Genomic DNA, 12,781 nt, shown 5'->3' with positions numbered 1-12,781 from the left:
CTCACCTGGGGGAGGGGAAGTGAGGACATCCTAATATTTCCTGGACACCTTGAGTTCTGGACTCTATTCCAAATCCCTATTTGGGGTCCCCCTCTTGGCTGCACCCTGTTACAAAACTACTCAGGATACATGTCATCATACATTTGTCAAAACCTATGGAATGTGTAATACAAAGACTGAAGTTTCGTGTCAACTGGGAACTGAAGTTAATAATAATGTATCAATATTGGTTCACCAATTATAAAAAATGTGTCATACTACTGCAATATGTTAATAATAAGGGAAAACCAGGGCAGGGTGAGCGAATATATGGACAGTTTGTACTTTCTGATACACTTTTTGTAAATCTAAAACTGCTCTGTATATTCGTCTGACAGTTTTAAAAAATACAAAAGTCATGGCATCGCCATGAATTTTTGAAAACTCAAACTAAACAGATCATTTTGTTACACACCAAACAATGGTATATTTTTTTTTGCTTTTTGCCCAGGGATCGTTCTTATCTTAGCACACAGAGATGGATTATGCCAGTGCCTTCCAGACAATATGAGAGATTTAGGAAGTGGAAGCAGCTGCACCGAGAATTCTACATGTTCTGGTCTCTGAAAAATACAAAAACTATCATGAAGTGATTCCTCTCACTTCTGGGTTTTCCCTCTGCTTAACAAGTAGAAATATGTCCAAAAGACAGTCGCAGCAAGGGACCTGGAGCAGGATGAAGTAGTGTCAAAAATCTCAGCAAATTCCCACAAATACTACAGATGTTTGGAGGTAGATGTTACGTCAGATCATCAGGGCATCTCTGTGGTGATACCAACTTACATGACCATAATTTCAAACAGGAGTGGCTGATTAACATTACTCTGCTATTCCGCACCCCTTCCCCGAAAGGCCCAAACCAGAGAAAGGTACAAACAGGTGTTAATTGTTTGCAATTCTCAGCCATACTGTGTAACCTTGGCTAAATGTGGACCAAGAGAATATTCATTTATTTGATGTTTTCTTCTCATTGCTTTGCTAATTAATTTAGAAATGTGAATTGACACAATATCAGCAATGGGCCTTGTGTGCAGCTTGTGATAATTAGATATCACTAGTCATTCAGTCACACCTTACATCCCCAGTCTGTTTTTCTGGGAAGAAATTAGGAAGCAATGAGGTATGTCTTCATAAAAGCAAACAGTCTTTCAAATTTGCATTCAGTATTGTGGAGAACAAAAGCTGCCTTTTTCTTTGTCAATTTCCTTTCACATATTTGATGATCTCCGTATAATAGGACATTCTTGTCTATATTAACCTCAGATGCATAAAAATTTCTTTAGGGAGAGAGACTTCATAGATAGAATATTTGCACTCATTTTCAACACACTGTCAGTGCCTAGAAGTCAAGCACAAACTGTCGGCTATGTAGATGGCAGGATAAGTGGTGGATGTGCATTTGTAACAGTATGACTGTGGGGAGGTTAGCTCTTATTGAGAATAATTGCTGGTATTTACCTTTAAAAAAGTATGCATGATTAATGCCACTTACAATGAAAGAACGCTACAAACAGTAATTTTAAACATTGTTTTTGTAGTTGCTATTATGCATTAAGCATATTTGTCTGAATTAAGGAAAAGGGTAACAGTTCCTAGTTTTATATACTTCGGTTAGTAAAATCAAGAAAACATGAAACAGTGTATTCTTAATGTTCAGATTCTTCACTGCTGCTGAAGTGGTTGCAATGATCAGATGCTTCTTCCTTCAGGGCTCTTTCTCAACCCCATACTCCCACCAAAAAAATCAGTTCCAGAACTAAGTAAAATTAGTTGCTCTTTCTTGATGGAAATGTTCACTATTATAGCTAACAGTTATTGTCTGTGTTTCTGTGTTGTGGACATGATATTAAATGTTTGATATATACTCTCTCATTTAATCTCCCCAACAATCTTATATTAAGTTTCTGTTATTACCAAATTTATAGCAAAAGAGAGTATGTTTCCAAGAGGTTAAACAATGTGATTTTAAGGTTACACATGTAGCCCTGGCTGATGTGGCTCAGTGGATTGAGTACCAGCCTGTAAACCAAAGGTTACACATGTAGTGAAATAGCAGTGCCAAGATTTGAACCCACATATCATCATCATAACCATCCTACATTAACAGCTGTGTTTTTGTTTCTACCTTATAGAAAGCACAGATGAGGTTTTATAGACATTATGGGATATTTGTCATTCTCAAGTGGGACTGGTTTTGAGCCAAGTAGTAGAAACTCAACATGAACAATGCCCCATCACCATGACCACTACCATATACACAAACACACCTGGTAATAAGTGTCCCAACAGAAACCACATGAGCCTGAGTCTATAGAAATGGTCTTTGGATAGGGCAATAATGATTTTTAGAGACATTAACCACAAAAACACACCTCAACATTATTTTTAACTTTGCATTTTGATAAACTGAGTATATCTCCCCATTGTAAAGAAAAGACTGACCAATGTTTGTTTGCAGCAGACAGTTTGGTTATATTAACTAAGAATAGGAAAGATCTGATCTAACAATAGGCCACGTTAGCTCCGTGGCCTACAAAATTTATCTTTTGTTCTTACAATCTGCTGTCTAGTTTATCAGTGAGTTACTTCAGGTGGTTACCTTTGTGTCTGTTTCTCTTCCCTTCATCTTGGGGGACTACATGGAAGAAGCCCGCACTCCAAAAAGGACTTTGTTGAGATTGAGTAGCCTGTCCAGATGGGTATCTTGTTAGACCTGAATTAAGTGTTTCAAGCTAAGACTTTACATACTCTCATGGCCTTTACAAGGCCATGATCTGTGGGATAAAATTTTACAGCCTTCTTAACTCAGTAGATTGTGCAAGAAGTAGGGTCTTAAACACTTTTTTAAGGTGTGTGGCAGGTTTATGAGCAGATATTTCCTCAAGTTACATTTTCCCAAAGGCTGAGAGTGACCTCTTAGTAGATTATTTACATTTAATAAAAGGATGTTGGCCCTTCTCTTCATTTAAGTATCTGCTAGGGACAGTTATGATCCTGATCAGATCTGTACATCAATCAACATTTATAAAACAAAAACAAAACTACAACACAGAGCTCTTTCCAGAGCATTATCATGAGTTCAGTGCCTCTCATGGGTTGTCAAAATGATACTCCATCTTCCGTCTTTATAGTTTTGTACATGGTATTCATTTTGTCAACAAATAGCAAATTAGGTACCTCCAGTATGACATGGCCCATTTCAGGCTCTAGGGGTATAACAGTGAACAAAACAGTGAACAATTTACCTCTACCTCTGTTCATGGAGCTTATATTCTAGTGAGGACAGATAAGCAATGGAGAGGTAAATAAGTAAAATGTATACCATGTTAGATGGAAATAAGTACTAAGGAGAAAAATATAGTATAGAAGGCAAATAGAGAGCGATGAACAAAGATGGAATAAAGCCATTGTATATATGTATGTATGTATGTATGTATGTATGTATGTTTTTATTTATGTGACATTAGTTCAAAAACTGTACAGATTTCAAGTGTACAACTCAAAAAAGCATCATCTGCACCCTGCATCATGCCGTCATCATCCCAAGTAAAGGCTCTTTCCATCCCCATTTTCCCCATTTGCCCACCTTTGCCTACCCCAACACCCTTTCCCTCTGGCTATCACCACCTTGTTGTTTGTGTCTATGTGATATATATATATATATAGTGATATATATATTTTATTATATATTTATAATATTTATAATATATTTATAATATTATTATATTTATTATATTTATATAATATATATATATATTTTAATTCTTTCACCATATTTTATCCATTCCCCAATGCCCCTCCCCTTTGACAGCTGTCAGTCTATTCTATGTATCCATGCCTCTGCTTCTGTTCAAGTGAAGGGACACTAGATTTACAATGGGAAGCAGATGAAGAATTTTGTCTCCTAAATACAAGATGTTGCCTTTTCATTGAGGTCTTTTGCAGTCTGTGAGGTATTTGAGAAAGGAGTTATGTGCAAGTTCAGTCATTATCAAATGTATTTTGAGTTAAGTCTTTACGATATAAAGTGAATTAATAGACCTTGCACTCTTCCTTACATCATAGTAGGGAAAACAGTCATAGATAAATAATTGCAATGCAGTGAAATCCATAAATATAGAGACATAAAAAGCAAAATGGAAATTAGGGAGACAGAGACAGAACTAAGCCTAAGGAGAATACAAGAAGGCTTTAGAAAGGAGGTGATATTTAAACAGAGAATTAAAGATGATAATGGCTAATAATAACAGCTAACTTTGTCTTCTCTTTCAGAGGAAATTTTAATAAAATTTCCTGTCTTTATATTTTAAGTTACATAATGGTATACAATGAATATATTTCCTTTGTAGAACTTTCAAACAGAAGTGCATATAGGAAATGTGAAAGCTACACACCATTCTTTCACATTATTGCCTCTAAATCCTGGATGGAAACACTTGGTCATGCTGAAAATGGAGGGAGAAATAAGTAAAAGAAGACTATTTATTTATACAACAAACATGTGTTGAAGGCTTACTGTGTACGGTAAATTGAATACTAGTATTAAGAAACATGTGTTTTGAGGACATGACCTTTGTCCTCAAGAAGGTTACATTGTAGACAAATGGAACCACAAGTATAGGCATTGAATTATGAAGGAATGTAGCACTTTCAAGTGGTGGATGGAACCAGAGTGTAGAATAGACCTCACAGAAAGTTTTACGCATTAAGTCTTGAAAGATGGGGGCTGGATTGTAAATCTGGGAAAATAGCCAATGGCTAGATTATAAAGGATCTCATATGGTAACTAAGGCATTTGGATTTCTAAATATTTTTCTATGTGGCATCTTTAGAAATTGTAAGTAAAAGAATAATACTATTGCATGTTCACAGCTCTTTTGTCTAACTAAAAGCCTTCTCAATATTTTGATGAATTTCCTTATAACCTTTCTAATATATTAATAGTCTATTTTAATTAATAACATATAATTACTCATATCTTTCTAACTATAAATAGTTATTATATAAAATATGGAAAGCACAGGGAAGTAATGGGAAGAGGCCAAAAATACATCTGTTATTCAACCACCCAGAGAAAAATGCTAACGTTTTTATGTATTTCCTTCAAGCATTTTTATAAACGTGTATATACATATTTATTGAGTTTCATAAATACTATACAATGGACATTTTACCATGCTTTTAAATATTCTTTGAAAACATAATTGACTAGAGAATGATAATCTGGTGTAGGGAAAGATCTATTTTAGTTACTTAAAGCTAATTTGGTGTACGCCTAAAAATATGGGCTGAGGAGTCAAACAGAACAAGGCTTCAGTTCTTGTCCTGAACTTGCTAGCTGGAGGTCTCAAGGTAGTTCAGTCTCCATAAACCTCAATTTTTTCATTAGTACACTAAAGATAAAAAATTGATATATTTTATAGTATATTATGAAGATTGAATAAAGTGTGCAAGCTTTCAAAGCATAGTGCCTGGAGATATTAAACATTAAATAAATGTTTACTATAATTATTAACAAATATAATTATTATATATTATTATGTGTAATAAAATATCAACAATGATTTTCCTAATGTTTCAGTGTTTATAAAGCAATCTTAACAGACACAAAGACTAGCAGATGATTTTTATTAGCATATTGCCCTCAGTAGGCACTAAAATGGTTTTTTGGTGGTAAAGAGAACTGGATGCTATTTAAGTAGCTTGTTCTACACAAGGCCTTTTTTTTCAGTATTTAGGACAAATTTATTGTTCATACACAAAAAAGACATTTTTCAAACCAGGAGCATTCAGACCAAACCATGAACTGACTTTTGATTAGCATTCACCTAATAGGTAGTAGAGTTGAACATCTTTTCCTGTAACTGTTGGCCACCTTGGCCCAACTGTTGGCCATCTCTGTGTCTCCTTGGGGAAGGTGTCTGTTTAGGTCCTTTACCTTTTTTAATTGGATTGTTTGTGTTGTTGTTGTTTAGTTGTATGCATTTGCATATGTTTTTTTATATTAGCTCCCTATCATTTACAAATATCTTCTCCTATTCCATTGGTTACCCTTTTGTTCTGTTGATGGTTTCTTCCACTGGGCAGAAATATTTTCAGTTTGGTAAGTCCTATTTATTTATTTTTGTGTTTGCTTCCCTTGCCTTTGGGGTCAAGTTCACAAAAACCTCTCTGAGACCAAGGTCAGTAAGTTTAGTACCTATGTTTTCTCCTATGTATTTCATTGTTCCAGGCTAACATTCAACTGAGTTCCTTTCCTCTAAAGAAAGCAGCTGCAGTGTGTAGTTTTGCTGGTAAGGGGCGCAGATACATGATGATTTACTATTTTTCTATGCAATAAATATTTGAAATATAGGCAATTGGGCTGACAATTTTCATAATTAGTTTAAGTCACTCCAAGATAGTCAAACCTAAATAAACAGTTTAGGGCATCTACCTCTGGCCTCAGCCACTTCGAATTTGGACAGGTGCTTTGTCCAAGCTGCCCATGACTTTCCAGAACAAATTCTCCTACAGCAACTCTCATTTTTTGCTCCAATGTTACCTCTCAGGACAGTGCTCTGCTGACAGACATATTCACTTCTTTTTGTCCACACTATTTTTGTAAGAAACCTTTAAAATGATAGGAAATCATAGAATTCTAAAGCTAGAAGGGATTTTAGTGTGCATCTAGTTCAGTGTTGTCTTTTCTTTCTTTTTTCCTTTCCCTTCCCTTCCTTTCCCTTTCCTTCCCTTTCCTTTCCTTTTTTTCCTTGTTGTTATTCAGTTACACTTGCCCCATCTTTTCCCCTATTGCTCTCCCCTGCCACATTCCCCCAACTTCTAGAATCAAGCCCCCCCATTGTCCTTGCTTATGTGTTCTCTATTCATGTTCCTTGACTTGCCCTTTCTCTTTCTTTCTCCATTATCCTCCTCCCCCTACCCTCTGATCACTGTCAATTTGTTCTTTATTTCAATGTCTCTGGTTCTATTCTGCTCATTTGTTTGTTTTGTTATTAGGTTCCACTTACAGGTGAGATCATATGGTATTTGTCTTTCACCACCTGGCTTGTTTCACTTAGCATAATGCTCTCTAGTTCCATTCACACTCTCACAAAGGGTAGGAGCTCCTTCTTTCTTTCTGCTGTGTAGAATTCCATTGTGTAAATTTACCACAGTTTTTTATCCATTCATTTACTCATGGGTACTTAGGCTGTTTCCAGCACTTGACTATTGTAAATAACATAGCTATGAACATTGGGGTGCATAGGTTCTTTTGAATTGGTGATCAGATATAGCTGTAATCAGAATTATCTGGGGCGATTTATGAAAAATAAAAAATTTCAGACCTAACCTCTAATAGTCTAATTGTGTATTTTTAACTAACTCCATGGGTTATCTTTATATACAACCATGTTTAAAAACCACTAATTTGATTAATCTTCCCACCTAAATTAAAGTTAATTCAGGCAGGAATTGCATCTTTTCTCAATTATATCCTGACCCCAGAAATGAAGTTGACAGTAAGTAATACCTGTTGAAATGAAAGTGAAACCCTAGTATATCCTCAGAATTGCCTATTTGTGTATTTATGCTTACTCATCCTTGTTTGAAAAGGATTTAAGACAGCTTACAAATATTCATGTAAAAACTCTCTCCATTCTGCATCAGGAGAGGATTCAATTGTAGAATAATCAAAGGGGGAATCAGCAGCTCTGTCTGCTTCCTAGATGAATTCTCATTCCAAATTAGTAACATTCACTTTACTGAGAATTGTTTAGTTATTTTCCTTTCATGAAAAATGCCATTATGGAGAGATATTATGATACTATCTTTCATCGGATAAACCTGCATTCAAATCTTTCTATGTGCATAATACCTACCCTGTGGTGGCTCAGTAGTCCTGGGAAATACACTTAATTGTTCTTTACTGCTAATTCTTCAAATTGCAAGAGTCAACCCAGTTCATTTTTATTTCACAAGTATTAATTGAGCATCTAGTATGTGGCAGGCACTATTTTAAGCACTTCGGCGACAAAACAGATGGCATGACCACTCTCATGATGCTTTCAATCTATGATACATAATTCTGCTTGTTCAGATGTTTGTTGCTATGGAAATGAAATGTACACAAAGGCCTGGTATATTTGCAAACATTCCATAAATGTTAATTATCTTCTCCCCCTTTGATTTTCTTCAAGTGCTATACACAAACAAAAATAATTTCCCCAAATGTCCCCTTTCAAAAAAATTCTCGTAATTCTGAAGAAAATTCAGATAAAAGATAGTGTCTAAAGGAGTCCTTTGGCTTGCATGTAGGCTCTTTCTTCCATGTAGAATTCATGGAATTCACAATCTCAGAATTTTCCACCTTAAATTGGTTCCAGGGAGAAGCAGGTACTCACATCTTCTTATGTAGTTTCAGATACAGCTATACAGTAGATACACTCAATATGCATCAACAGGAAACATGCACCCACATTCATTCTTATGTGCATAAAACTCCATTTCACAAGGTTTAGAGCTTAACGAAATGACTATAGATGAACTTGCAAACAGCAAAGACAAATTCATTACTAACTAGATGCTAATCATGTTGCAACTATACCTCAAAGAAGGGACATATAGCCAGGTTATGCAATGCTATATGGCCATATTGGTGAGCTACAGGACATGCTTTAAATTTCTGTCACTGTTTCCCAGAGTCTCTCCATCAAAATAATTTCCCTCTACCCTTATCAAGAATGAATATTAGTCCTAAAGAGAGAGATGTTGATGTTATATTTTTAAGCTGACCTGATAGCTGACACCCACACCCTGGCACCTCCATGCATGCCTACCTTTAGGTATACCTTTCAGATGCTTTGAGAAACACTCTTGCCCCTCCTCTTTCACCCACCATTATCCTCATCATCCCATAAACCCCAGCTCATAGCCTGCATCCTTTAGAAAAACTTCCACAGTCCCCATGAGGTCCACAGTACATTCCTATCTTCCATATTTCTCCAAAATTTACTCTCTAGGCCACTAGTTAAAGAAACCACAAAAGAAAACCCTTAAGTCTGTATCAAATTAGCTAAAATCCATGTTCTTTATACAAAAAAAAGAACCTATCTACAATATTTGATAAATTAATTATACCTCATAAATTTCATAAATCTAAAATTTCAGTGTCAATCTTGCCTCTGTATTGTCTTTTAAAAATGGTTTGCTTTCAATTGGAAGAAAAAAATCTCACCTCTTAAGTTTCATGGAGAGAAGTCAAAAATCTGGAGGATTTTTATAAGTCATTGGAAATATTTTTCACCTGAGGCATCATAACCACTTAGGCTCATTAGGCTCACAAATGAATCTAAGTTTCCAAAGATGGCTCTGAATTCTTGAGGCAAGTTGTCCATGCCTGTAGAGGTGAAGTTGCATACTTCCCACCAAAGGAAAAGATTATTCTTCTTCCTTCCATTGAACATTTATAACATCACATTCATGACTCTGACATTATAACAGAAAAAGTATCTGTGCCACAGGATAGTATAAAAGATGCGTACAGATTCTCCGGCTAACTACACCACTTCTTTTCTGTAACTTTATAGCACATGTCACAGTAAGATCTGTTTCTATAGGTGCCTTTCCTAATAAAAATCAAAGTAGCCATCATTAGCTGATCACTTATATGTGACAGGCTCTGTGCCGAAAGCTTTACAATTATCAGCCTGTTTCATCTTCAGTATTCTTAAATGGTAGATATAATTATTACCCCTATTTTACATATGACAAAAATGGGGGCCTGGAAAGAGAGGATCAGGTTGCATACCCAAAGCTTTTACTCTTAGTTGCTGCTCTACACTGGCATAAACTATGAACTCCTCTGGGAAAGAGGACATTTTTATTAACATATTTAGAAGCTGCTTAGCTAACATAGCACGTGGCTCTGAGTGCATACTTAGGAAATATTTGTTGTTTTCACTAAATGTTCAAAGTGAATTATAGGTACACTATGGCATAATGCTTTCTGGAATGCAATTGTAAACTGTGTTTCCAAATTTTGCTATAATATGCTAAGAGCTGTCTGAATCTAGATAGGAATTAAAGTCAAACATTCCTTTTTCTACAGTAGGGCTCTTCAATACTGAAGCATAATCGCAAAACTTGACCAAATGGAAGAAACAAACTACAATGAATACCAAAAGCACCAAACAGAAAGAACAATCTGTAAAGTTCAAGTTTTTATAAATACACAGTAGTAACTTTTGAATTTTGCATTGCTCTCTATATCTCTTTCACAGCACAGATAAAATTACAACTGGTTCTAATGACATACCTAATATGATGACAAAGCAAGTCAATTTAATTTTATAATTTAATGAAATTACCCTGTCCAACCAAGTGTCTATGATAGGTCTTCTGACTCTTAGTCTATTTTCCTTATGTATTTATTGACATCAAATGGCGAATAGGATTAAAGATCATTCTAACCCTAAAATGACTAAATTATGCATGCTATTATTTAAGAGCTCTGTATTTTCTCTCATGCTAGTAGGACATTAAGATCACACTTCTGGTTATATATTTTCAGCCTCTATTTTCCCAGAGAAACCCCAATCTGTCCCAGTGCTCAATGCCAAAACCACTATAAGCATCTCATTGAAAGATGCATTGAATAAAACATCATTCCTCTACCAAACAATAACAAAATCATAGACTGTAGAGAATATTAGCTCTAATGAGTTCATACAAGCCATAGATTATCTCTACTTCCAGTATATACATATGATGGGGGAGGGGAGAGCTTCAGAAGTGGTGGCACAAATATTTCAACCAAAGGGCCTCAGAGTAGTCATATGATAATCAATCATTTACAATTTATTACTAAATCTCAGTACCTTCTTGAAGAAACCACATTATACTTTGTTATTTAAAGAACTATTTACATAGGACAGAGATAAGGATTTTAGGCTTGCAAGGGAAGTTCTTCCTCTGTAATGATTCTGTACCTTCTGACACTGTGTTTTATATACCCATTCATCAAACATTTATTGAGCAAAAATTGTGTACTATGAGGGTGCCTGGATGCAAAATAAATATTATATAATAATTTCCCTCAAGAAATATCTAGTCTTGCAGGATGGGGTCAATGAGGAGAAGTGCAGGCTACTATTCTTAGAGTTGATGTGTGGTAGTGAATCTCTCTCTCCTCAGTTCTGACACCGACTAGTTGTGTGATTTTTTTTTGAAAAGTCTCTAAACTTTGATACTTTATTCTTTCAAATGTCAATAATATAAATGAAGAAATTCAACATTTTTTTAACTCCTGCTATTTGTCAGACACTATTCTAAATGTATTATTTCACATAATCCTTTCAATAGTCCTAATCAAAAGTTAGTATTATTATTCCCACTCTATAGATAAGGAACTTGAAAGATTAAATAACTTGTTCGTGGTCATATAGCTAACACATGGTATGTCCAGGCTATGAACCTGGGCCAACAGAATTCAAAGCCTGTGAACTGGAGGAGTCCATGGCAGCATGAGAACTATGGGGGCTATAAGGCAAAGAATTCTAAGGCTGGCAGCCTCCATTGTCATTAGAATAAAGATACCTTCCTTTAGAGAGAATGTCCCTTCTGCTTGCCACTCCAGATCTACAATTACCTCTCCTCTGTCCCATGGCCTGCCTCAGTGGGCTCTTGCTTTTGGCTGCAGGAGGACTTCACCAGTGGGAGGCAGCAGCCAGAAGTCAGAGGGAGGAAGGGAAGTGAGATCAGAATATTTTTTTCTCCAGTGGCCACTCTTTCTGTGGGCTTACTTTGAACTGGCTGCCCGCTTTCCCTAGCAGGCCCTGTTTCCTCAACCCTTTCTATCCCTGGGTCTGAATGAGGTCACTGCTCCCTCCATCCTTTGCTCCTTTGCTTTAGGGCTGGTACCTAGGCTCCACCGTTACTAAGATATGGATATTCAATCCTTAATGATTTCACCACATCCTGCCTACACCTTCATAAACAGTGCCTTTGTTAATCTTTCTTAAATTTTCCTAATTATCCTAATCTAAGTGTCCCATCTGTTTCCCCACAAATACACTGAGTTATAACACACTAAATGATCAGCACCGCTGGCCCCAATTCACCCTTAATAGTGTAATTTTCTACCTCAGTTTTCAGTGCTTCTGCAACATGAATTGTTTTTCAAATCTTCAAACTTGCAGTCCTTCTGGTTCAGGGACTTTGCCTGCCCTGGTCCTTCTACCTGGAGTGCCCCTTCTACCTGGAGTACCCCTTCTCAATACTACCTGACACACACACACACACACACACACACACACACACTCACACACTCACACACTCACACATACACAAACATACCTGGCATGTAATAGGTTTCAATGATATATTTTGGAATTAATAAATGAAACTAGGAGCCAAAAAAAATTTGCTTCAAATTTTTATCAAGTAATTGTGATTCTTTAGCATTGAATAGCTCATTATATTTTGAAGGGCATGTTCTATGTTCACCCACACCTGTTCTGTGAGGTGAAGAACATGAGTTCTGGAAACTTTAGTGACTTGCCTAAGAAGCCACAATAGTAAGTGGCAGAGCCATTAGTTAATTCCTGTTTAATGGAAATCCATGTCCTACTATCACTGCTTTTTGGGGCTCTGGCTTGAGAGTTGGGGCCAGGCAAAATTGTCACCAACTCAGCAAGGTTCTCCCAGGCCCTAAAAATAAATAAAGGCACTTTTGTAAGGATGTTCTGGAAACTATTTTTTC

At 36.1% G+C, this 12,781-nt stretch overlaps 1 protein-coding gene across 3 annotated transcripts in view; it reads left to right on the top strand.

The window, feature by feature from the left end:
• The window catches only part of GRM5 (glutamate metabotropic receptor 5), a 475,017-nt gene that overhangs the window by 266,318 nt on the left and 195,918 nt on the right, over positions 1-12,781 (top strand). The window lies entirely within an intron of this gene.

This window comes from Phyllostomus hastatus, unplaced genomic scaffold (assembly GCF_019186645.2).
Source record: "Phyllostomus hastatus isolate PE091 unplaced genomic scaffold, TTU_PhHast_1.1 phas_scaffold_317, whole genome shotgun sequence".
In the NCBI taxonomy this organism is placed as follows: Eukaryota; Metazoa; Chordata; class Mammalia; order Chiroptera; family Phyllostomidae; genus Phyllostomus; species Phyllostomus hastatus.
Note: the sequence above shows the minus strand (reverse complement) of the source record. Positions and strands in the feature narration are given on the sequence as shown.